At 40.3% G+C, this 27,442-nt stretch overlaps 1 protein-coding gene across 3 annotated transcripts in view; it reads left to right on the forward strand.

Moving 5' to 3' along the window:
- Positions 1–998: 998 nt before the first annotated feature.
- The window catches only part of LOC121884320 (cell migration inducing hyaluronidase 1), a 219,773-nt gene continuing 193,329 nt past the window's right edge, over positions 999–27,442 (forward strand). The window contains exons 1-2 of one of the 3 annotated variants that reach the window (XM_042393113.1): positions 999–1,112; positions 1,818–1,920. The gene's annotated coding sequence lies outside the window, so the exon portion shown is untranslated. Of the gene's footprint in view, positions 1,113–1,251; positions 1,435–1,817; positions 1,921–27,442 lie in introns of those variants that run through there. The other 2 variants (XM_042393271.1, XM_042393190.1) reach the window with 2 other exon arrangements.

Here is a 27,442-nt window from a genome sequence, read left to right on the forward strand (position 1 = left end):
AAAAATTAAAAAAAAAAAAGTTTTATGTTGATAATGATGACAGCAATAAACCCACTGAATTTCATGAATATCAAAGAAACTTTGTTCCAAAATGGCCCTGCGTTTTGGGGTGCTATAGAGCCCACTGACCACACCCGAGCCCAATCACTACAGAGCTTTGCAATTTTTGCCAGTTCTGACATGTCTGGCAATTTTTGTGAGTTTTTGAGCATCCTAAGCTCCTCAAAAATGCAATGGCGTACTATAATAACAATAATAATAATAATAACAATAATAATGATAATAATCCCTTCAAAAACAATAGGTTCCTTGCACTTTCAGTGGCAGGGACTGTTGGGCCCCTGCTCGGGCCCTGATAATACATTTTATTTATCGAGCGTTTTTCAGGGTATTCAAAGACACTTTACATAAATTACAACAATCATAGAAAAACAACACACCAAAAGCATATGTCATAGACTAAAAACTAAAAACATATGCCATAGAAAAACACACTAAAAACATATGACACACATCATTAATCACACATTAAAAGCAGTTCTAAAAAGAGCAATTTGATTGGTGATTTGAACTTGGACAGATGTGTTTGGGGAGAGAGTTCCAGAGGGGGCAGCCATGGAGAAAGCTGTGACGCCCCAGGTCCGGTGATTGGTCCTGAGTGGTGGAGACAGGTTGACTTTTAAAATTATTTTTGATTTTTATTTATTTGTATTTCATATTTTGAGCTTAATTAATGTATGTATTAATGTATTTCTTCATCAGTATTTTTATTTGACCTAGCAGCCTATTATAAAATCCTGGCTACGCCCCTGCAAATAAGTATGCTTAGTAGTCCCCCCAACACACACACACACACACTCACACACACACACACACACACACACACACACACCAAACACACGCACACACACACACACACAGTGGGCGTGACTTTCCTCCAGCTGGAGTAAATAGAGGCGGCGCCGCACCGTGCGCCTCGGACAGGGAATGGCCGTGTCTCTGCGCTCTGACACCGGCTGACACATAAGCAGCGCTCCCATCCATCACTGCACTGCTCCGGGCTGCGCGTCTCCCAGGCTCCGGGACTGGCACGGATTATAAACTACGGATCGGTAGGTCTCTATGGACTCTTTTAATACCCTTTTTCAGGGGCGTGGGCATGGTGTGAGTGCACTGATCCTGTGGGGCATCCCACAGAATGGGTACTTGAGGGTGTAATGTGGCCGTTGTGAGCCACAGGTGTGCGGAGAAAGATCCGTGTCGATAAATACGGTTTCTGCGCGGGTAGCGTGCGCTGCTGGAGGAGGAGGCACAGTTCACTGCACGCTGTCAGAGCGGGCTTGAAAGGGTCGCTCCGCGCATCTTGTCAGCATGTAGTACGGGCTGAACTGTTGAACGCACGCCGCCTGTCCTACCACGACTTTAGGGACAGAGGTAAGTTGACTCCCGGCCAGTGCGCGCTGATAGCACCGCTCAGTCTCCAGCTCCGGTCTGTCTGTAACAATCGCGTGCAACCAAGTGCAAACATTACTGTAAATAACAAAATATACCAACTCACCATCAGGATACAGTGAAGGCAGCACTCATGTTCTGTTGTGGCTTTATGTGAAGATATGACCAGAAAGCGGATTTTTAATTTGCGGGTAGTGAGATAAGCCACACGTTTAGCCTGATGGATCTTTAAAAATAACTTTAGCTTAAAAGGTTAAGATCTTAAAAACAGCAAAAACAATATGCTTTTTCTGAGACTATAATAGGTTCAAATGGGTGGTTGTCATTCACCACAAAATCACCGGTATGAAACCAATCGTCTGCAGGTTTCCCTTCTCCTCCAGTCAGTGAACAGTGCGCAGTGTCCAGCGGTGGTTCTTCGGCTCCAGAGAAAACAAGTGCACTCTGTTCCCAGCCTCCTTCCAACAGGTTAGTGGACCATTTTCTCCTTCACTGTCTACAGATGTGATGCTATCAGCTGTTGTCTGTACAGATATGTAGCCATGATTTTAGAAAAAAATGAGGACAAGAGTCTACTAACACACCCTAAACTTTTCTTTGTCTGCTTTTTCTATATAATTTTAACTGTTTAATCGTATTTTCTGCTTATTTTATCTCCCTACAAAATGGTCTAAGCTGTGTCAAAGCCCTCCCCATAATGCCAGAATATAATTATTTTGTAAGAAATACTGGCATATTTATGTTTTTTTTTTTGTTAACTGAACAAATATGACTAAAAAATATATAAATTAGGCACACACCCAAAAAACCTCACCAAATTTCCTGAAACAGTCCTGAGAACATGCCAGCAGTGTCCCAGTGGAAGCCTTGTTTAACACATCCAGCCTGTGGATTTTTATTTAATAACAGTTCTTTGGGTGTTTCTTTATCTGCTTTAAAACATTTACAAATACATGAGTTTCCTTCAAACATCTGAAAATGATTTCAGTTTAATACCATATTAACTCTACAGTTACCTCACACAGCATCACCTGATGCCTGTTATTCACTAATACATTGTGATGTTGGTTATGACTGTACAGTTACGTGGTTGCTTACTTGCCTGGTGCTTAACATGCTCGTCATACCTTTTTTCTTTTGCCTTCGTGTGTGATGGAGCTCATCCATGCTACAGGCAGCTGACAGGAATTATGTGTTTGTGACTGCAAAATGTGTGCTTCAGCTGATGCAATGATGATGCCTTGAAGCCGTCTTTGTCTGACTGCTGGCTTTCCTGTGTTCCCTTATCACCTTCATTGTCCTCCAGAGTGGATGACATGATGACGAGGAGGAGAATAGCACTGTAACAAAGAGTAGGAGTAGGCTGAGAAGAGTGGCAGTGATGATGATGGTGAGGAAGTGGAGGAAAGCAGAGAAATGTTTTTTCTAAGTGACCTGCTCTGTAAAAAGAAAAAAAAAAAAGAAGAAGAAGAATGTTACACAATCAGTCATGGCTTAAACTACTAGCTAGAACAGGTTGTCAGTTTGGTGGGAGTTGATGATGATGATGGTGATGATGATGAAAACATGAAATATGAAGGTGTGTAGAGAATCCTGAAAATGAACCAGCTGAGAGAGAGAGAGAGAGAGGTGTCTCCTCAAGATGCGAAGCTGGAGCGAGGATTACACAAGCTGAGGTTGTAGCACTTCCTTTCATCTGCGACTGACTTGTAAATGTACAAGCTGTTGCGTGATCTGTTGTCTGTGACTGGCAGTGTGTGTGTGTGTGTGTGTGTGTGTGTGTGTGTGTGTGTGTGTGTGTGTGTGTGTGTGTGTGTGTGTGTGTGTGTGTGTCTGTAGGAGGCTGAGAGATTCCTTTTCTTATTATAGGCTTGTATCGCTTATGAATCTGCAGCTGCTCTGATCTGTCTGATCTGCCGGGGCTGGTCTGAGTTCAGCTGCTGACACAGAGACTCAGTCTTGGACAGTGCAACCTTTCACTGCTTTCATTTGGATTTTAAAGTCAGACTGTCACATTTAAAAGCTGAAATAGCAAAATCTTCCTCTGACAAATGATACGTTGAATGGATAAGCACTGGAAAACACCCTTGCTCAATTCAGTGCAATCAGAGATATTGCTACAGCCTTACTTGGTCTGGTATCAGTAACATGCGGTGAAATCCTCTTCCTCTTTTTCCTCTTGCCTGGCAGCTCCATCTTATCTTATCTTATCTCCATCCATCTTAATAAGAAAAAACTTATTCACTCCTATAAAATGCGCAAAAGTGCACCGATAACCAGACACAATGAGGGTCTGGTGATGGCGCACCAGGATAAAGAAAAAAAGACTTGGTGTCAGTGCACAGTAGCCTAACATCAGACAACATACACAAAGCCAATAAAAGGTTTATTGCCAAAGCCTAACTTTGTTGTAAAAGTCCTCTTCATTAGGTGTATTTCTTAGTTTCATATGTCTCTCCTTTTCAATGAAAATAAGAGCTATGGAGGAAAGCCTGCTCTGTTCTATTCTGTTACAGCTATAGGTCTTATGCACTTTATCACTGAAAAGTTGTGGCCTTGGGTACAGTATCCTGCAGATCATTGTCTACAAAAATGTAAGACATCATTCCTTAGACTGTTTGTGATCAGTATAATCCTTCCAAATCAGACTTTAATCTAATCAGATCCAAGAATTTGCATATCTGGACAGGCTCTTCAATTTGTGATCATCCAATTTAGCTGACATCTTGGCAAATTTCTTGCAGTCAACTAAGTCAAGCTCCTCCAGATGGTCAAACCTGGCTTTCATTCGTACAGTGATGTTGTCAAGAACATCTCATCTCTGACAGATTTGTGGTGGTGGGTCTCCTTATTTATCAGTTTTAGTTCCTTACTTTTCTGTTCAAAACCATCATAAAAAACTGCTCTCACTGATTGTTCAAGGCACACATAGTGTCTCTGACGGACACAGAGCACAGGCAAATGTCCATTTCCTTGTTTTGAAGAAGACGAAATAGCACATCTGTGATGCTAAAAATGCCATTGTACGCCATCAGGCGAAAACAGGTGAATGCTATTGAGAGCCAGAGATCAAATCCTGAGGCCACAGTGAGGGTCTCGCCATCCCAGTCATCTGAGTTCTCCATCATCTGACCTAGAATTGGAGTTCCACCCGACAGATGACGTTTTAAGGACATGGCATTTCACAACTTCATCCAGTAAATGTGTATGTTTGGTAGACTTGCTGAAAAATGGTGTGAGCCCTTCAACAGTCAATTTTACACTCTGGAATGAATCTTGCTTATTGTGAAAGCACAAAATTCAATTTATGCGCATAGCAATGTGTAAATATAGCTTCAGACACTTTCTCTTTGATTTTTGCCCAAACCCTGTTAAGCTCTTAGGCCATCACTGAAGCTCCATCATATGTTTGTGCGATCAACTTATCAGCACAATTATACTTTTCTAATACATCCAATACATACTCGGATACTCCCTGTGCACTTCTGTCATTACTCACGTCATCAAATCCCAAAAAAGCGTCTTTGACCTCACTTGCGCTGTTGACATATCTCAAGTCCACTTATATTTGAGCCTTGTTTGTGAATACGTAGTTTCATCCACTTCCACTGCAACAAAGGATGCTGCTTGAATGTCATTTTTTATTTGACCCCTGATAACCTCAATTAAATCAGTCTGAATCCCATTTGATGTGCCGGTAAGCACATTTGAGGAGCTGAAGTGTGTGGCTAACCTGTCATCTTTTTCTGCCAACACATGCAGCAGTTCAACATAATGATTGGCAGAGCTACTGCTCTTGTCATTTCCCAGAAAGTCCAGCTATTGTTTGCCAAGGTAACAGGTCACATCGATGAAGCTTTTTAAGATTTCCCTGTTTTCCTCTACCTTTGCATTGTACACACCGATATAGAGCCTGCACTGCTCATCCAGGGCCGTGTCAATGCAACTCTTGCAAAAGGTTTTCAAGGCAATCTGAGAGAGGACATGGGTTGTGGATTTTTCATGCTTCAGCAGAGCTCTTGGTAAATTGTTCAGGTCACAGTATCCCCCTTTTCACCCACACGCTGTCGCTGCTGGAGGAGAAGAATAGGCATGGAAAGCAAAAAAAGCTTGCTAGTCTGGCTGCACATAGCCAGTCCTTCTTTTGGTACAACTCTGTTTGAAAAGTTTGTGTAATCTTTTGCCCCCTTGGCTGGGTAAGATCGTGTAGTTCAGGTGTCGGTTTCCAATTAGCAACCACAACTCTTTTTTCCTCATAAGACTATGTTGAAAATCTTTTTAAGTAAGAAATATCCATGCTGACCGCTGCTGTTAAGCTATCCATGCTAGGGAGGGCGCAGAGTAAGAAGGAGTGGATGTCACGTGAAGTGGGGGGCAGGGCTGGTCTTTGCCTGATTGTTGATCATTCAACACACTATGAGAACCGACTATGCATGCACAAATCTACAAAAAGACTGGCCTTTGCGCCAAACCTGCCGACATAGGCACAGACAGCCTGTGCCTCAGCCCATTGCCTTAAACTTCCTGCGTTTAGGACCAGTAGTTTTTAGGAGCAAGATGTAGGAGCATACTATACTTTTAAAACAACTTTTGACCACTGACTGGTTTTACTGGAGTACGTGTTTTAGCTTTAGTGAGGCACTGCCTACCCTGACCACACATCAGTGTCTGGTATGACTAATTAAATTAGTAGTAGCTAACTTTAGATAGATATTGTAGCATTACTGACATCAGTTTGATTCTGACCTCATGGCTCCTCTCTACTCGTACTACTGTTACACTATATTTTAACATGTCCAGATAAACAACAATTCAATGGTTTTATCACAAAGTCAAACAAGAAGTAAACACAGTGTATCTCACCAGGAGACAGGTTGTTATGTCCTGTCTGTGGTCCCTTTCAATTCTCTCTCAGACAGGTCTCCACCTGGTATAAATATGTGATCTGTTTTCTGGATAATGACATGATTAGAGAGTAATCTGTCTTGAAGGTTTTATATTTGCAAGTCTTTCCTGGAGTCTATGAGAGAAACACTAATGTGCATGTGCAGTGGGCCACACAACATGTGAGAAAACCTGGAACCAGATCTCAGGTCTGGACAATCAATTGCATTCCAATGATTTCAACCTCATCCAGGTACATTGCATTTTAAGACCAGGTGGAAATGGGTTCAAAGTCATATCCTCTAATGATGGCGTCTTTAAGCAGCAGGAAGAAGTCTTGGGAAATGAAGGGAAATTCAATGTCCCAGTATCTTGTAATTGCCCCTTGTGGCCACAGTGGCTGCTGTTCAGCAAAAGTTACATAGTTCTCTCTTTAAGTGGTAATGAGGGAGATCTTTGAATGAATGAGTGTCTGTTTTGCTGCTCTGGTTCACTGATGGATAGAACTGGATGGTGATCCAACTTAATCTAGCTCATGAAAGCTTTGACATTTATTGCCCTAAACACTACCAGTAGATTTCCCAAACCTACCACATATTACTGGTGAGGCTACAAAATATAGCATCTCTGAATCTTTTTAATATAACAGGGTATTTAGCATGAGTGATGGTGTTAATGAGCAAAACTGCGGTTGAGTTCATTTGAATGCAATGCTGCTAATTAAGACCCGATGTTAGGCTGTTAAAGGTGCATCTTGAGCATGTCTGACAGCAATTAACCACAAAAAAGAGACAAAGTTCTCTGCTGCTGAACTAGAAATACTGGTTGAAAAAAAACAGCAACTGCAATCACACAATTGTTTTCCTGCAAAAAAGGAAGGATGGCTATTGGGGAGAAAATGTCAGTTAAATAAATCTCCCAGCTCAGACCTGAGCATGGTATGACTGAGAAGCCTGTGAAATGTACGCACATTCTGCTACAAACCCTGAGTACATAAACCTCTGAGTGTCTGGTTGGTGTTTCCTGGGAAAAATTCATCAACTCCTGTGAAGCAGGTTGAGTTGATGAATTTTATGCTTCTTATTTGTTTGGAATAAAAACTGTGTGGCATGAGCAATGGCTTAACTGGTAGAGAAAAGAGTACAACCTTCAAAAAACTTTTAGCTGCACTTATCTGTTTTTTAAATATTAACAATGGATGAAATTACTTTGTTATATGAAAGATGACAAAGTGACAAACCCTCCGGGAATTGTCACCAATTCCGCAGTTTCTTTCAGCTTAACAGAGCTTTTTAGCCTGTTTTAGCTCATTGTTTTTGTTTTGTGGTCCACAACTTCTGCTCTTTTCATGTCAACTTTATTTCTAGCAGAAGCAGGTAGCTATTTCAGAAAATAGGTCTAATAATATAATAATAAGCCTAGCATTGTATGTTAGCTGCAAGCACCAAACAGCAGACAGACGAAGTTAGCAACCAGCTGGTGAAGAAACATTTGGCAGCTAGGGAGAGCTAGGTATTTTTCTCAGGAGTAGATGGAGACCAAAACAGAGCTAAAAGGACGGTGAATTTTTTCAACTCCAAATGAAGCTCTTTGTCTGCTGGATGTGCAAAAAGGCAACTGGTTGCTAACAAAGTTAGCAAGAACTTTATAAGATGATACAACGTCAGACATGTTTTCGACTTGGTCTCCTGCCCCCCCCTCCCAAAATCAAATGAATGCAGCTGTTAACTTATGCATCAAAGTGCTTGGTATCAATATTGGACACAAAATTAAAAAAATGAAATCCAAAGAAGAAAAAACACTGTAAACATACATGTATGCTACATACATACCTTTACTTTCCTCTGTATTTTGTTTTTGTCTAACATGCATGTTACTCTTAAACACAGCAATTGACAGATCTTACGCATTCTAAAACACACGCACACACGCACACACACTAAACCTTTTGGCCTTTCTTGTATTATGTCTCTTGAAATCCTTTTCCAATGTGAGAAACACAACTCTTGGCAGCAAAAAGGCCTTTAGTTTCCAATGTAGGCTAGAGTTTCCACACACACACACACACACACAGAGCCACAGACACACAGTACAGTCAGAGAGAAGAACTGGCAGGGAGCTGCCACCGTGGATGATTGGGCAGGCAGCCAAAGGCCACAGTTTACTTGAGGAAACCATCAGCTCTCCAGCCTCAATTGAAAGAGGAAAATGTGTCTCCCCTCTGGTCAGGCAGGAGAGGAGGAGTCACTCTGCTTTCCCCTCCGCTCTGCTTTGGACAGTAAATAGCTCCATATTCGTAGATGAGGCTGCCTAGACGGAATTTAATTCTTTTTTTTTTTTTTTTTTCTTTTTGACCCATCCATCAACTCCTTAATGGGCTGTGAAATTGTTTAGAGCAGTTGTTTTCTTGCCTGTACTTGTTGCCCTGCTACAGAAGCCAAGTCAACCTGTCTTCCATGTTCTTAATTAATTAAATAAAAAAGCAATGAGGGGCTTGCGTGGATAACTGGTTGTAAATTGATTCCAGGTCCTTCCCTGGCGCTACAACAGACAGCTGCTCTTGCTTTGTGTGTGAGTCTGTGATTTTTGTGGATTGATGTGATCCAGACAGACAAAATACAGACAGATATCCTCTACTTGAGTGTCCATGTGCCGCCGCTGCTGCTGCGTAAAGCTTACATACAGCAGCCGTTTAAAGCCGACGTTAAAAGTACACAACACAGCCACGTCCTCCAGACCGTGTTTAGTTTGGATCCCAAGAGTCCAATTTAGATCACAGTGCTGAGAGAAGGGGTGTAGTGTAGTGTACACCCACTGGAATTCTTGTTTACCCACTTGTTCATTTGCAGGATTTGAATTTACTGCACCACCTTTTGTAGGCTAAGAAAAGATCTCTGGCAGATATAAATAATATACATATTGTCAGCACAGTAATAAAATTACTAAATGGGCAAAGCTGTAACACATTACGTTGTGGATAAATCTCAAGATTTCCTCGCCACAAACTGCCACCTGTTCTCCACATGTGAATGGACTGTAGCTAGCAGTTGTTTTCAGGAACATGAACAACTCTGGTTATGCTGAAGGTTTATTCTAGCCTTTGGAAATAGTTTAACAACAAAAAATCTACACAACGTCCACTTGCTTGGTATATCCAAAGTTGTCATGGCATGGCCTTCCTAAGTGGATGGAGTTTCAGGTGTCATTGAGATGGTTAAGTTGTTATACAATGACAAGTATAGTCAGCAGAAGGTTGTAAATGGGGAGAGATGGCTCAGTGCACATATACATATATTTATTTTCTTTCATAAAGACTGGAGGTCATGGCTTCCTTTCTAGTGAGAACACTGGCTGCCAATTATTGACCACCACCATCTGAATTCAGTTTCCGGGGAGAACAACCCTCAGATACATGGAGTCTGTTTACAGCTGGAAATCCTCTCCATGAAGTCTCCTCATCTACATTCACGTGGAGTAGACTCTGACATGAACACTGCTGGATGATGTTTTGTAGCGTCAAGTGTGAAGCTGCTGCAGGGCCTTTATGCAACAGGCCAAGAATGTCTCAGCAGTGATTAGTAGTTTTAAAGCAGAATCAGATCAGGCATGGAGCTGTCGACAGAGATAAAGGAGCTTGTCTGTGCTCTGGAAACAGCAGATCTCAACACGATACCACTGCACTGACCCTGTATTAATGGCAGCGGAGCGCGCGCGCGCACACACACACACACACACACACACACACACACACACACACACACAGCATGTCCTGCTTGTTTATCAAGTCTTACCTCTAATGTGCCAAGATATGTGTTTGGACAGGCAAGCCTTGTTATCCACATATGGAAGGACTCTAAGGTTTGTGTGTGTGTGTGTGTAATTGTGTGTGTGTGCGTGCGTGTGCGTGTTGTTGGTGATGAATAATAAAGGTGAGAGCAGTGGTTTTGCCTGCAACCACAGTCAGATTGCCTGTGACAGGGAACATTTGCAGTACATACATTAGAGCAGGGAACACTGCTCAGGTTAACAAAAAGAACACCTGTGTCTCACTGTGTGTGTGTGTGTGTGTGTGTGTGTGTGTGTGTGAGTGATGCAGCCGCACACAGAGAGCAACTGTGTGTTTAGAATTTAGTTTTGGCAAGAGTCAAACAGAGCTGTAAAATACTTTCTCGTGTGTCATAGCCCCCTCTTCCCACTGAGAGTGGCAAATATATTGATCTGTGAATGTGTCTGATGTCATGTGACTGCCAGCACAATGTTCAAACAGCCATTAGCTGGTACTGGGCAGCAGCATAAATAAACTGGAACCAGTATCTTTTACAGAGCTATGTTCCACTTTGTGTGTGTGTGTATTTCTGGAAGAGTGTTAAAAATACAAGAATTAAAGGGTGAGTGAAATCCTCAAAGGAAATCCACTGGATTTTGTTTTTTTTTATGTGGGGTCCCCATTTTTGTGGTTAAGTGCTCATTGCTGTGGTGTTGTTCCACCTGCCAGTTTAACAGAGGGCATCAAAGCCTCCAGGATTTAAAACTATGAAATCTCAGCAAATTCAATTCATTTAAGTGTACAAAGGATTAGAGCACTGTATGATGAACCTGTTTCATCAGTTAGGAACAATGGCCTAATTGCCATCAGCTGACCAGACAAGGCTGTCCCTTGTCTCCATTACTGTTTATCTTAGCTTTAGAACTATTAGCATGTACAAACCATAGGGACAAGGATATGACAGGTGTTCTAATTGGTGATCTTGATTTCAAACTAAATATGTATGCAGATGATATTTCATTGACCTTGTCCAATTGGACCAAAAGTGAAGCTACTTCTAAATCACTGAACATACATCACTGATCTTGGACCAGCGCCTTTTATCTAGAAGGCAGAGGGGATGAAATATTTGAGTGTAATGATTAGAACAGCTATTAATAAAATATTTGATTTGAATACACAATCTTTATTACATTATATCAAGGAAGAGCTTAGAAGGTGGTCAACACCGCCTGTACAGTGGCAGAGCTGAAGTACTGAAGATGAAAATTTTTTGCTTATTTTTTTATTTTCTTCTGTTCCTTTATATATTCCAAACCCTTGGTTTGATAATATAAACGGAATGTTTTCCTCTTTTCTGTGGAAAGACAAGAAGTCTAGAATTAATCATAAAAAAAACTATCACTGCCGAGAGATAAAGGGGGTCTTGGAATCCTAGATGTGTATCTGTATTATCTTGCATTTATCAGTGGTATCATCCTGTTCCACCCACAAAGCTAGATAATGGTATTATTAAGTTCTCATGTGAAATTATTAAAAAAAAAAAAAAAAAAAAAAAAAAAATGGAAAAACACAAGAACTGCTTTAACATCCTGTCCAATATGGCACAATACAGCTTTTAAAGCTACAGGGAATCTACTGTCAAGCTATGCATGACAGCAACACAATATTACAGAAATTTCACAAATCATAGAGAATGTGGAGGTTTTATCCTTTGAGGAGCTTAGAAGGAGATATAACAGTATGCACAATTAAAATCAATTTTCTCAAAACTTCCCAAAGAAAACTTTGACTATAATTAGCATCAGACAGAGGTACTGTCTCAGCTCTCTATCGGATGTTGATTCATTCCTCCTTGAATCTCTATATTCAGACTCAGTCCCAATGGGTTTCACTCACCTCTGCAGAATGAGAAAGAATATGGAGGGACCCTGCAGTAATTTCCATGTCAGTCAGATTCAGAGTTATACAATTGGAAAATCCTTCGCAGAGCATATATCACTCCCTACAGACTTAAAGAAATAGACCCAAGCTCCTCTGATCTCTGCTGGCATGGTTGTGGACAAGTGGGAACTTTGATTCATATGCTGTGGCACTGCCCTGCAGTCAAGTCCTTTTGGACTGGAGTGTTCATTCGATTTCAGTAATAATGAATATAAATCTCTCTCCTTGTCCTGTTGTTTGCTTGCTAGGGTATAGGGCAATACAGCTACAGTCAAAAAAAGACAGGATTTAAACGAAAATGATTTAAATAAATTAAATTGGAAGATTGGTAATCCAAAATGTTTCTAGAAACACGGTTGCTTGAATTTTTTAATCTTGATATGGAATGAATAGCTGATATGATCAGCAATACTAAATACAATTCTGGAATGGACTGGGATCAAGGTTGGAAATGCATTTCAGTATCACATATTTGCACTTAATACAGACTAGTACTGAACAGTCCTATGTGAATTTATTTTGAAACCTTGGTTCCTCCTATACAGGTCAAGTAGACCCTATGATAATGAAATCAATAATTCATTGTGAAGCACTATACTGTATCCCCCCCTTCTATATTATGTGTTGTATAATCTGTCATTGTACTGTTCTGTACTTTTTGTTGTTGTTTTTGTTGGTGTTGTGGTTGTTGTTTGTTTCCTTTTTTGTATGTCGATCTTGTATAAATGTAAAAGTGTAAAAGAAAAAAAATCATTACAGTGGATCTGCGATCAGCGGATTTGCTGGCAGGGGATGCTGTCACTTTGGTGAACTTTGACCCATGAATTTGTGCAGTTGACCAACAGCAGCCCATCTTGATCAAGCCCCCAGAAGTGCGCCAGGCTGTGAAATTTGACATAGTGGCCAAACCATGTAATTACAACTTCTGAGTCCATCACGTGATGCACACTGGCCAAAAAAGCATTTTTCAAATATACAGTCATAGGAAAAGGAGCGGCTGTAAAACAATAAATACATTTTTTAAGCGTCACAATCCCCACAAAATGACTTGTTTTATTATCAGAATTCAATCCATGTGGTCCAACAACATTTGGAGAGTCCAGAAGAGACGCACCATTAAATTATTTCATCCCGATTCAAGTGAATGGAGAGCCAACCGGAAATCATCCAGCTCGGCCAGCGTAATTCTCTACTGAGCATGCTCTATGAAGCGTGAAATGTGGAAGCGTGAGTAACATCTGGGTAATTTCTTTACAGCCAAACTGATTTTGTGCTTTCATGCGCCACTTAGCATCATTCCTAGGAATGAACAGGGCACCATCTTTGAGTCTGGTATCCAGTTCTTCTTAATCAGCCATGATGTTGACAGAGCTGACCGTTTGAGAGGACGGAGAGCCGAAGAATCCAATGTGAAGGAAGCTAGCTTGTGAGCTATGTTGCAACGTTCACTTTTATTTAAGTCCTGTATTGGAGTGAAGAATAGCAATGGTTTACAGACAGTTATGAGACAGGAGTCAATGGTACATATACGTCTTTTTTACAAATAAACTGTGGGAAGTTACTCTTAGCAACCAAGCTAAACTAGCGAACAAATGATTTTGCTAACTGCTTTATTTTCCCTCTTCAATAACTTATTATTTAATGAAATATTGTGTAATGGTGAACAAAATGCCAGGTAGATGTAAACATGACAGGAGAGAGAAGTTCTGGGAACCACTCTGTCCGACTTGCACGAGTTAGCAGTTAGCTTGGCTAGCTACAGCAGTTCACCAGCTAAGCCTGCACTAATTTCGCATGCAAGCGAATATCACTTTGTGGTGTGACCATGGCATCAGGCAAGTGTCTCATGAGAGTCATGAGATAGTTTCCCACTGCTGGAAAACAATTGTTGGGTTTAAGAATTGCTCTGCCTTCATCTTAATGATTTGGAGTTTAAATATAGGCTATTACTGAAATCATTATGATGTGCCTCATGGCTGCCAGTTTACTGAGAAGTTTGACAATGTTTTTTTGTTAGCTTTTTGGTATGAAAATTAATGTAAATCATTAGTTGTTAAGAAAAGTCTCACACTCCAACAGCTTCCTAGAGTCTTTATGTAAGTTACTATCAAACTACTCTCTCCTCATCTCTGCCATTATTTTAAAATTGTTTCTGGTCCCTTATTACAACTGCTGATGCTGCTAAGTACTGATTTTCAACAGCAGGACTTAAAGCTTTACACTGTGAAATCCTTTTTTTTTCTTGAGTGACATTTTTGTGAACAAACAGGCAGCCTTATGTTGCAGTTTGGGTGCGTTGATTACATGAATGATCAAATGTAACAAACACATACCTACTCATATACAGGTAACATCATAGCCTCTGTTTCGCAGCCTAGCGTGAATCTGCATCTTCATGTAAATACTGAAATTGAATTGAATTGTGCTGCATTTTTTCAGGGGTAGCTTGGAGCAATAGGGATGCAACTGTATGGACCACAGAAGCAAAACAGTAAACTAGACTGTTGATCTTCAGTGAAATGAGAAGGACTGGAAACCAGCTAACACTACAGTCATTAGATTCATTTAAATACAGATTTATACAGAATTAAAATTAATGTAGTATATAATAAGTGTCTTTGGTAGCTTGTCTATTACTTCAATATGAGACACAGATATGGGGACGTATATGACACCAAGTTGATATCAGCAGCATATCAGTGGATATCTGATCCTTCTTTTTATTAAAGCATAAACAGTTGACACAGGCACAGTGACATTACTTTATGTATTCCATCCAATATTCTGGACTTTCTCTTTAATTCTTATTAATATCTCTCTCTCTCTCTCTCTCTCTCTCACTCTCTCTCTCTCTCTCTCTCTCTCTCTCTCTCTCTCTCTCTCTCTCTCTCACCCTCTCCTGGGTTTCCTCTCTGTTGGTCGGTCCAGAGCTGCTATCAGACATATAGTCCTTCCACAGGGATTATTTTCAGGAGGCAGAGAAATGACTTTGTCAGTTTCTCATCACAGCTCTCTCTCTCTCTCTCTCTCACACACACACATACACCTAGGATGGTGTGTGTAATGTCACACACTCCCAGTAGGCTATAGTTTTTAATATTCATCCATTAACACAAAAGGTGTGCACGTTGTGTTACCACAGTGTGTCCTTTCTCTGCTGCTGATGGGTTTCATCTCTCATCCATATGCTGCCTGTCAATCATTCCTCCTGGCTGCTGTCACAGCATCAGGCCCTGTCCTGTCTGCCTTCCACTGATGTGAATTTTTGGAGTGAAGCTGAAAATCCTTTGTGCCACAAATTGAAGAAAGCTGCTTTAGATATAGTGTAATTATTCCTTTCAGCAATTATCTGGCAGTGGAATATTTCATTTTTAGTATTTTAGTAAACCCAATCTCCTTTAACATTTCCTACATCAACTGCAATAGCTGCAATAGGTCCCTGAGGACTGAGGATTTTTTTGTAAATTATTAAAATTATTATAAAGGTAGAGTCCACCACATTCACACACCAAGTTAAGTGTATTAGTCATCAAGAGTACTACTCAATATGTGAAAGTTTTATGTCTCTTGTAACTAACAATTACTTTCATTATCACTTAATCAGTTGATTATTTTCTGATTAATCGATTAGTTGTTTGTTCTATAAAATGCCAGAAAATGGTGACAACTGTCGATTTGTGTTTCACAAAGCCCAATGTGACGTCCTCAGATGTCTTCATTTGTCCTGACCAACAGTCCACAACCCAAAGATATTCAGTTTACTATCATGGAGGACTAAAGAAACCAGAAAATATTCATATTTGAGAAGAATCAATTATCAAAATTGTTGGCGATTAATTTAATAGTTGCAAACTAATTGACTAATTGTTGCAGCTCTATGAGCTTTCCAATATTTTAGAAAATAACCCTGATGATGTCATCATCTCATCTTTCTTGCACATAGGGTTAGGTTATGATCTGATAAGCCAGTGATTAAATTATAACTTTTAGTTATTCTTTCTGGTTTGTTAAATTTGGTAAATATCAGATTGATTTGTGTACTGGACCATTTTGCAATGGATTGCAATCCTAGTTGGGCATTTTACTAGTTGTTCTAGTTGGAATTTTTCTGTGATCATTTTTAGTTTTTTCCTCTTAGATTTATCCTCCCAGTTCACATTAAAGTCACCCATAAGTAATAATTCTTTGTTGAGATTGCACTCTTTCAAGACTTCTGTGAGTTGATCATAGAAAGTGTCATCTGCAGAAGGGGGCCTATAGATACCTATGATGTTAAAAGACATTTGTTGGGATTTTTATCCCAACATATTCTAACGTGATTTGAACATTTGATGTTGTCTCTCACATAAAAAGCACCCCTCCTCCTCTTCCATCAGGTCTGTCTCTTCTAAAACATTGGTATCAGTGCACGGTGAACACACTCGCAGGAGTTGTTTGTTTCAACCATGTGTCAGTCAGACAGAGAAAATCCAGATTTGAGTCAGACACGAGATGAGTTAGCTGATTGCTCTTTGCAGTAATGCTTCTGATGTTAAAATGTCAACTAAATAGCCCCCTCAGTTTCAGCTTCAGGTCCCATAACACTTTTGCATGATTGACAGTTTGTAAGGTTTTAAATAACCTCTGCCTCCTCATTGCAGGGTTTTGACACACAGTGGTGTCAGCAGCAGGTTTTGTGAGAGAGACACTAGATCAAGGTTTCCACAGCCTGGTAGTGAAAGTTATTCATGGAGACATCATGTCTGGTGTTAACAAAGTTTAGCCCAGCTTAGAAAGTTGCTGCTCATTCATCACTGGCACCAGAGGAGTCCCAGACACACTCGGGCACAAATCAGCATTGAAATTCTGCAGCACTCCAGGGGTCACTGGTCCAGGATTTAGCTGACCATCTCTGGAGAGCAGGATCAGCATGAAGAGAAGACCTGCTATTCTCTGAAACGGGGTGGCAGATGACCAGTCCACTGGATCAGTGATTCACTCTGGCACCTGGGCTTGTCCGTGTCGCAGGACAGAGGAATAGATTGCAAAATATCCCAGTAAGTTATGATGAAAACTCACTGTAGGAGCATCAACTGGCCATGAGCCAGCATTTGTCCCAAGCTCAATCACTCTGTGTCCCAGCTGTTTTCCATCAGTGTTGATTGCTCTGGCCAGACAGACACATACAGCAATACAGCAATGAGTACCAACAGTAGTCCAAAAAGCACTTCATGAAACACAGTCCAGGTCTTTTTGCTGATGAAACACTGCTTTGAACTTGACGTAGTTTTTTACAGGCATGCTCTGTGGTACGATTAACGGCCTCGGATGACAGTCCTATGTAGCAATCCCATCCAGGATCCCAGTGACCAGAGGGTAGAAGCTCCTCCATCCGGGTGGTTAGGAACCCCAGAAGATCCATGTGGCCAGGACCTTTTCCTTCGATGTTGAGATGGATGTACAGATGGTCTTACTTGATGTTTAATCTGATGCTTACATTTGAAAAACTGGACTGGCCTGTTAGTAGGGTCGGCAGGGGGGTGAGCTGACCATCTCCCCATCCCAATGAGTCACCCCCAGTCATATGCCATCACTTCTTGCGTAGATTACACTACCAGCAAGGATCCCTTAAGTTTTATTCTTGTTTTAAAAAAAATAGATACATAAATTAAAAAATAATATTTTTTTTTTTTTTTTTTTTTACCAGACTCTACCAGTCAGGAAGTAACAATTGAGGATACTATCCCGTTGCATTATGGGAAATGTAGGAGCCAGTGTTTTTGGAGGTTAAGACCATAGTAGGGACTAAATGTCAGGATATCTCTGATTCTGCTGCACTGATTTTTAAAAATTGTCTTGGTCCGGGTTGGTTTTCCAAAGTTCAGAGTGCTGGTTTGGTTTGTTGAATTGGTTGGGTGTTGTGTTTGGAGACTGAACATGTGGAGATGGACCACACCGATTCTTTTCTGGGGGGTTTCACACAGTTTTGTATAGTTTTTTTTTAAGTGAAGGTTTGTGAATAGCGTTGTTAGTTGTCAGTCAGCTGTGATTTTAGCCTTTGGCTAGCAATTTGCTGGTTAAAGTAAAATAATGAAAAAACGATAAAGTATTTTAAAATCATAACACTTACGCTCTCTGGTTCACGTTAATGTCATAATTTCACACAAGGTTTTGTGATGTAAAGGCACCTCATAACCCTCCCATAATCTAATAATATGCTACCCTGCTTATGTTGTAATTAGTGTGAAATTATTATTTTAGTAGGTTAAGCATTTAATATTAAATTTAATATATGATTAATTTTAAACATTTATCTCAACTTACTGTGATATTTTTAGGAAGTATTTGACTTAATTATTATTTTTCCTTGAGACAGACTGGAGTCATCCCTTTTCTCTCAGTATGTCTTGATTATTATGCATTTCGATGTTTTATAGGATCATGTGTATAATGTGTGATATGGCAGATTGACCATATCTAAAAGAGACCTGGGAGATTTCATATAATATCAGAGGTAGACTGCGTGGTGTGTCTGATGTGATTATTTCAGAGGAGAGTATTAGCCCCACACATCATTAACACCAGTCCTGTTTATCTTTTCCAGCTGGTCCAGGCTTTAACTGCTTCTCTTCTCATATATTCACCAGCAGCAAGCTCAGATTTAAGACCCCGTGTTTTGAATTAATGTTGGTGGTGAAAAAGAAAGAAACACAAGAATTGATTAAATCTCTTCATCTGTTCTCAGCCGGCAGTGTGCAGTCACACCAAGGTGATTGTGAGGATGCTTGCAGCACAACATGGTTTTCATTTCAACCTCCATCCATAGCAGGAATATTCAGCTCTTTCTCATGATCCCCGCATCGCTGGGTACTGACACTGTTGTGTGTGTGTGTGTGTGTGTTTGTGTGTACGCACCATTGTGATGAGGGTAATGATATAATTTTACTCAAAAACTTCAGTGGTGTCTGTAAAGGCCTCACCTTGCCTTGAGGAGCTGCTAACCCACCTAAAGACCAACTTGTAATTTCTGTGTTCTGCATCCACGGACAGCTGTTGACTTGTACAGAGACTGCAGATGCACATGCAGTTCCATACATACTACAATCAAGGGTCCATGTACTGGTAAACAGGGTTGCAGCATGATTTCCGGAGATGTAAAATCCAGTCTGTGAATACTACAAACCACTGTGCAGTGTTTTTCTGATCAGTCTTTAAGTTCAATAGTCTGTTACTCCAATCGGACTTCATTGTTTCACCAGCACTTTAAAAAACACGCTTACACCAACACAGCCCCTTGTATTGTTTTACATAAAGCCAAGGAGTTCCTATATGTTGCTGAACAGGAAAAGTCAAAAAAGAAAAATGACAGCTTAATAAGAAGAGGAATACAGTACATACATACAGTAGACAAGACAGGCATTCTAGTACATGTGCAGTTGGCATGCTTGCTATGTGCACAGTCTGGTGGTCACAAAGTGAGCAGAGGGTCAGACCGCGCAGACCCTCTGATATGGTTGGACAATGAAATTTACGTCACTTGGACCAACGCAGACCTTCACCGCCACGCACATGCAGAAAGCATGTATTGGCCTCAACAGAGTTTGATGAGACGCTCTGTGGAGAGTTGCAGTTGTAGTGTCCCATGATGGTGGTCAAAATGCTGTCTTCATGTTATTTGCCACTATGGCAAAAAAAAAAAGTGAGACTGAATACGGTAACAGAAAAGAAGAAAAGATAAAGCAAGAAAAATGTTGAAGTGAAGGGTTAGTGCTTCCAAAGACAAACATTTTTTCTCATTTAGCTCTATGAGTATCAAACAACTGTTCTCATTTTATTTCTGTATTTCATATCTGTCTTCAGTACCTCATTTCAGTCTGAGATTAACGTGATCTGTATCTAGATCAGTTTTCTGGGTAAAGACAACACGGTCCTTTGCATTTTTTCTTGATATTAATAAGTGCTCTCATTATCTCCAGTATGCCTGCATCATGATCAGATCTCAATGTGTAAATTAGGAAGGCAGAGCTGGCAGACATGGAGGTTCTCAGGTCATGGGCAGTGATGTGGGATACATGCGGGTGACCACTGCAATGTGAAAGGTAAAAGTTATGTGACAGACAGAGACATCTGTAGGCTACTTTTTGTTAGTCTAGGTTACTGTTACATATACTGCTAGCTCATTTACCCCAGTGGTCATATGACACTGTTCTTCATAGTGTCATAGTGCATCATAGTGGTCCCATCTCCTGAGGTGATGCTAGTGTATGGACTCTACTTACTTATTTCCTTTGTAGGGGAAGAGCTCGTCTGTTGCTTTTTGACTGACAGCTTGAGATTGCAGGAAGAGGTGGAGTTTAGGTGACCTTTCAAAATGATGGGTGGATATTTTTCTTTAAAAATGTGGTCACACTACAGATGTTTACAGCTGAGCTGTGATCACAATATAAGCCAGACCAACTCCAGGGAGGCTGTGGCTCAGCAGGCAAAGCATCCACTAATTGCAGGGTTGAACTTCCCCTTTCCCTCAGGGCAAGACACTGAATCCCGAATTGCTCCCGATGGTCAGGCCAGCACCTTCAATGGTACCTGCTGCTATTGGTGTGTGAGAGTGTGAAGGGGTAAATGAGAGGCGCTTTGAATAAAAGTGCTATATAAATGCAGCCATTTACCATTTATGGTGGAAGTTTGGGTTGATGGATGGACATACGAAGTGTTTGACTTTCACATCTCGTCTCCTACTATCAATCAACATTAGTTTCTTTAAAGTGTAAAGAGTATTCCACTGATTTAGCATTGCACGCTTATACACTCACAAATCAAACTTGATGCAGCAGAACTACAGATATCGTCTTGTTTATTCCACGCATTCTTTGTCAAAACCCACAATGCAACTCGACTTGATTCACTCATGTGTATGCTAGTAGGAGCTATTGTAGCCTGGAGCCGTTGGCATCAAGCAGAGGTCTGGTAATCTCACTTCTTTCTAACTCTACACCCCCATATTTTTTTATTTTCAAAATTGAAATCTTCAGCCCCAATTGATGCTGACTCAAGTGATATCACAAGACCAGAAAATTATTCCATGTGTTGTTCTGGAAGACAATAACAAACATATTTGAATGATTCAGATTGGAGGACTTGTTGAAGAAAAATAGAACATGTTGCAGGAATCTTAAATATCTCCAAACCTTCACAAATAAAGCCAAAACTATCCGCATGGAGAGATACCACTAGAGGGAAGAGAGCCAATATGTTTTTCTATAATTTGTGTGAACTGACCCTTTACCCTCTTTCACTGCCCGAGGTCCTTGGGTGACATTACTGTCTTTCAGAGGCTGTAGCAGGCCTCTGAAAGACAATAATTTTAAAGCTACAGTGAAGATACTTGTATCATGTGAAACTAGGCGACCTAAGGAATCCATTGGTAACCATGATACCATTTCATGCTAGCTTGTTGGGAAGTGGGCTAAATAGTGCTCCAAAGTTAGGCAAAATTTTGGTGATGGAAAAACTGTCATTGCAATTTTCAAAGGGGTCCCTTGACCTCTCACCTCATGATATCTGAATGAAAATGGGTTCTATGGTTACCCACAAGTCTCCCCTTTACAGACATGCCCACTTTATGCTAATCCCATGCAGTTTTGGGAAAAAACCATGCAGTTTTTTGCATGCAGTATAAATGTGTTATTTTGGCCTATTCTAAAAGTGATGCATTTGAATATTTCTACATACAGGGGTCCCTAAAAAGTCTAGGAATTGCATATATTTGGTATGACTGAATCCACAAGAGTATCGGCTTTCCACTGAACCCAATTGTATTCATGTGAGATGATGTTAGTCCCTATGGTAGTCATTTCATCGTAGTGAGACCATTTTTGAAACTTGACCTCACTTTATAAAATGACCTATTGTGAGCTATAGGATAATCACAGCCTCATGAAACTTTACAACCACAAACTAGAGACTGAGGGCGTTCACAGGATATATGGCTTTCCTGAGTATGTTGACAATTAGGCGTTTCTGAGCAATTTCCAAAACAGAAGTGCTAGTCATCCAATCACTGAAAAATGCAATTCTTACAGAAATCTCTAAATGTCAAAGGTTTTTGATACCAAATAACAGCATGAATTTTTCTATGGTGTTCCACAAGGACTTGGCGTTTTAATGTGGTATTTTGGAGGTATTTTTGATCTTTTTTTTTATTCTTTAGTTGTCAAAAATGGTTAAATTTTGCATCAAATCTGTGCACCAAATGGCATCAACCTAAAAATTGCTGCAACAACTTATGAGACATAATTGAGCATGGGAATGGCCATCATATACTACCATTATAATGTTCCAAGCCTTTATACACTCTAAACTCTAAAAATTTGAATAGGCGCCCAACCAAAACACAATGTTCATTACAGATTTATTACCAGAAAAGTGCTGAACTGCATTTCAAATTGATCTTCAGGCTCCCAGCTTTCAGATGATGTAAACCATTTCTATGTGGCATATACTGTTGACCTGCTATCTCTTCCTAAACATCCCCTGTTCCCCCCAAAAATGGGTCTATGGTAGGGGGGCGGGAGTGGAAGAGCTTAAAATTCAGCAGCGTGCTCTCAGTCAAACCCTTAGTAATTTGTATTCTTGCCAGGTTGGGACCCATCAGAAGTTGTAGGGAGTTAGTTTTCTAGCAGACTGAAAATGTTCCATGTTCTTTGCTGCTACCTCCACCTACAGGCCTTAACCACAGTGTGTGTGTTTGTGTGTACGTGTGTGTGTGTGTGTGTGAGACTGCCCTCCTAGGGTGAAGAAGATGGCAAGGAGAGAACTTTTCAGATTGCAGTAGCAAAATACAGCAGTGTGTGTGAATACAGACAGGCATGTGTTGCTATAAAGTTTAAATTGGGAATTGTGTCTAACTTCACGCAGGCAATACTTCAATCAAAATAGAGGGATTATTGTGGAGGCATCGCTTTGAAGTATTGCCCTGAAACACACATTGACAGACGCAAATATTGTTTGTGTTGGGGTGACTGTGGCCCAGGAGGTTGAGCGGGTCATCCACTAATCAGAGGGTCGGTGGCCCAGCTCCTCTAGTCCGCATGTCGAATTGTCCTTGGGCAAGATACTGAACTGCACATATATCAGATCTGATGCTGTGACAGATGCTCTCAGGCACTAGCAGACTTGACTCATATGTTTTGGTCATGCCCGAGCTTGGCGGAATACTGGAGGTCTTTCTTTGATCTTATGTCAGAGATATTGGAACTGACTCTGGTATCATCGTCTCAGGTTGCTATCTTTGGTGTCCCTGAGGAGGAGGTTAGAATGACTGCTATACAAATTAATGTTTTGCCTCTTTAATTTTGTTGAATTCTCTTCTTCAGGAAAAATCGCTCACCCCCTTCAAACATGTCCTGGTTGTGGGATATAATGTCATCTCTAAAACTGGAAAAGATCAAATATGCTTTCCGGGGCTCAACTGAAAACACTGGCAGCCTTTCAACTCTCACTTCTAAACAGCGTGATCTTTCCCATTGGAATAGAATGTTCGATATATGATTGGACGTAGATAAATGTGTATTGTTCGGGTGTGTGCGTGCACATATGCATATAGTTAATGTGGTATATGTATGTGTGGGTAAATGGGCAGGTGTCTCCTGATGAGCAGGTTGGCACCTTGCATGGCAGCCTCTGCCATCAGTGGCAGCTCTGAGTGGTCGATAAGAAAGGTGCTAGACAGGTGCTATATAAATGCAGTCTATCTACCATTTACCGTGGCTGAACCGGTTGTGCAGCAGACTTTGGTGAGGGCATTAGCATTTGTCAATAGCGGAGCGGGTTATGGCCCCCCAACATTTGACAATAATCCATTCAGGGAGAAAAGTAGATTCCAATTATCTTTTATTTGTCTGATGCAGATATTTTCTCATTCAAACACCAATAGACAGGCGTAGGATAATGGCTAGCTCAGTGTCAAGCTGCTGCCACATCTCTTCTGTAAAAGGTTTTTTGTCAATAAATGATGCAGTTAAATGGAGGCCTCTACTCCTCCAGCTCATAATTCATTCTGATGTCAAATCAATGGCTTTAATGATGTGTATGCAGGCTGGCATGTGTGGATTTATGCACAATCTAATGTGCATGTGTGTGTTGATAGTATTATAGAAGCTGACTATAATCCTAATGTGTGTGAGAGCAGAGTAGGTGTGCATTAGCAAATTAGCTACTTAGAAATACAGCTTCTACTCCAAGTCCTCATAGCCCAGGGCTCAATGTCTTCACATCTATAGCTTCCACTAACATATAATAACATCAATAATGAGGTAGAAAGTCTGTGCAGGTGCACATCTCCCAGCACCCAAATCTGGAGCCTTTACTGTGTTGCACTGTTGTGAAAAGTGATTCTTTTAATATGCTGTATTTTGAATATATTTCCAATTGATCTCCAAACAAGAGCAGTTTGTTGCATTTTGTCATTTCATCTCTCAGTATTTACAACCCATGGTTTTTATGACCTTTAGTTACTTCACCTGAACTGCAGAAAACCAGGCCTTTATTTGAAGCAGGCTTATATTAGGGACAGGCCTTTAATTCAGATTTCTTGTTTTATACTGTAGGTATGTTTTGTCACATTTTAGTGAGATATTTCTATCTCCTGTTTTGATCATATTGATACTGTTGAAGCTATTTGCTGTTGCAACAATTTTGTCATGATACATTTAGTATAATGTTCATGTCCATGGCACTAACTCCATCAGTCCATCAGTCGTGTCATATTCACCACTCTGCTGCTCTTACTTTCTCTTGTTTAAACAGAAATACTGTGTTCATTCACTGATTCGTTCCAGTCTACTTAGCTGTTTCTTTTTTGTTTTTGTTTGGTGTTAAGCTACTGTCAATGAACTCAACACTTCCTGCACACATGTTTCAAATTAAACATCAAAAAAACTTCCAACATCCAAAAAAAAAAAAAAAAAGCAGATTAATATGAAACATCTGCAGGAAGTGTTGTGTTTGTTATTGGCAGTAGCTCAATATTATTTGAAATAGAGAAGAAAAAATAGAGATGAATGGAAAAGAGTTAGTGAGTGAAACTAGTGTGAGAGACAGGGGGAGATCCTCACACTCTGTTAGTTTGTCCCATAGAGGAGAATCAAACTCAATTTCATGAGGGCACAACATTGTTGTTAAAAAACATAATGTCATTTACAGAATGCCAGCTTTAATGCGGTTTCACATGCCAAAAAAGTATACCCACTGCCCCAGCTGACAGGTCACAGTAATGACCGCTGAACAGAACCAGACACATAATTTTATATCACCTAAATAAGCACTTCAGAATAGCCAACATAAAAGGAAATCTGATTTAATTTCATAAATGCTGGTGGAATATCATGGAAAAATTGCCTCCTCTGCAGCAGGTCCTGAGTCAGCTGGCTGGTGAGCATGTTTCTTGCAAAAAGATCTTTCTTCAAAAAGAATTTTACAGCACTACCTTCACATTCTACCAGTGTGACCACATAGGTTACCTGATACAGAATAAAGCTTCAATAAGCTATGTGATTTCTTTTCATCATGCAAATTAGATGCCTACTGTGTAGCATGATTATCAATTGAACGTCTTGATTATGATGCATAAGATGGAGCTATTCCCTTGACTCACAAGTCCTGAACTGTGATTAATTAATATAATTATAAAAAAAATATTATAAAAAAAAGACTGTCGATAATGGGCAAGAAAACAGTAAAATAGTGTTGACTGCAAGGAGACTGTATTATTTTTATAATCCAGTTTATCAGGTTTTAGGTTCAAGTTCATTCTCTTCCAGCTTTTTTGTTGTCCACATCCGTACATACACTATGTCATTCAAATTTAGTGTTTCTTTCAATGCTGGAAAACTTTGCAAGGCAAACCGATTTTACTGGATTTTTTTGGAACGCACAGCAAACTCAGCAAAGCCTGCACCATTCAGCCTTGGAGCCACAGCTTGTCTCAGGCTGATTCACCCATGGATCGACAGCTCAACAAAGCAGCACCTCTCTTACTCCAAACCAACTTCTCTAAAAAAATTAACTGGAGAGTTCAATTCAAATGACACCAACTATTAATCATAGAAATAGGTGAAGGGCAGGAGAAGTGTTGTTTAGCCTACTTTGCGTAGCAATGTCCTCAGATGACTGAGTGACTTAGCGGTCTGTCTGCTGGCGTCAGAGTTGAGGAATCAGCTATTCAGCAGCAGAGTTCCCAGTGGGGTTTTTCAGCGGAGTTCTGCTTATGAGCGTTGTGGGGTCTTCAGATGAAATGGTTTCTTCAGGTGATTCGATGAATCAGCACAGGGTTCAACTGTTAGATGAAGGAAACAGACTGATCTGATATGGCTGTCTTCTGGTAACACAGCGTTGAAGATATCTTTATCTGCAGGAAGTGTGTCGTTTTAATTGAAGTTTGACTGACAGTACTGACTTTCTTACTAAATATCTTGAAAAATAATTTTGCCGGCCAAAACGAAACTATATCTCAAGATATTAAGTGTGAAAGAATTTCAACATAAAGTTTGTTTCACTGAAGTTAGAATATTGCACGTAGCTTAAAAGAAAAGAAAGTGAACTTAAGAGATCATGTGATACGAAAGAAGAAAAGTACATAGAAAGTTAAAATGGTGTCCAAAACGTCCAAAATGAAGAAGAGCGAAAAAGCGAGAAAAAAAACCCTGGGCAGAGGTGACACACTAATTTATTCTAGCCTGTGGTAGGGGTGTGGTTTTGGGTTTCTCAGCCTTTGCATTGATTCTACAAGTCTCTGAACTTTTCTGGAGGGATGAGCACCATTCTTCAAAAAGATATTCCCTCATTTGGTGTTTTAATGATGTTGGTGGAGAGCGCTGTTTAACACGCCAGTCCAAAATCTCCCATAGGTGTTCAACTGGGTTGAGATCTGGTGATTGCGAAGGCCACAGCATATGATTCACATCATTTTCATACTCATCAAACCATTCAGTGACCACTTGGCCTTGTGTCTGGCTAACAATCCAACAAGGCCGCTCATTTCACACAGCTATTGGCCAGGTGTGTAGAGGTGAGAAAGTAGGCAGGATCTGAACATCTCTCAAGCTTTTTTTTTCATTCTTCACCTTTTGTGTGCGCCAACTAGGGCTGTCCCAAAATCAGATTTTCACAACATTATCGTGGCCAAAAGAATTCATGATAATGGTATTATCAGGATATCTATAGAAAATTTGAAAAAAATAAAAAAAATAATGCTATCAGTCAAATCCTCTTTAACTTTGTTCTTTGTGTGTTTTGCCTCTTTTCTGGCAAATGAATTACACTCAAATTACGAGTGTAGGGAGGTGGAAAGAGAGTCGGTAACCATAGTTGTACATACTACAGAAAATTAATATTTTGCATGTTCTTCTAAGGGTATGT

The sequence above is a fragment of the Thunnus maccoyii genome, chromosome 1 (assembly GCF_910596095.1).
Source record: "Thunnus maccoyii chromosome 1, fThuMac1.1, whole genome shotgun sequence".
Taxonomy (NCBI): domain Eukaryota; kingdom Metazoa; phylum Chordata; class Actinopteri; order Scombriformes; family Scombridae; genus Thunnus; species Thunnus maccoyii.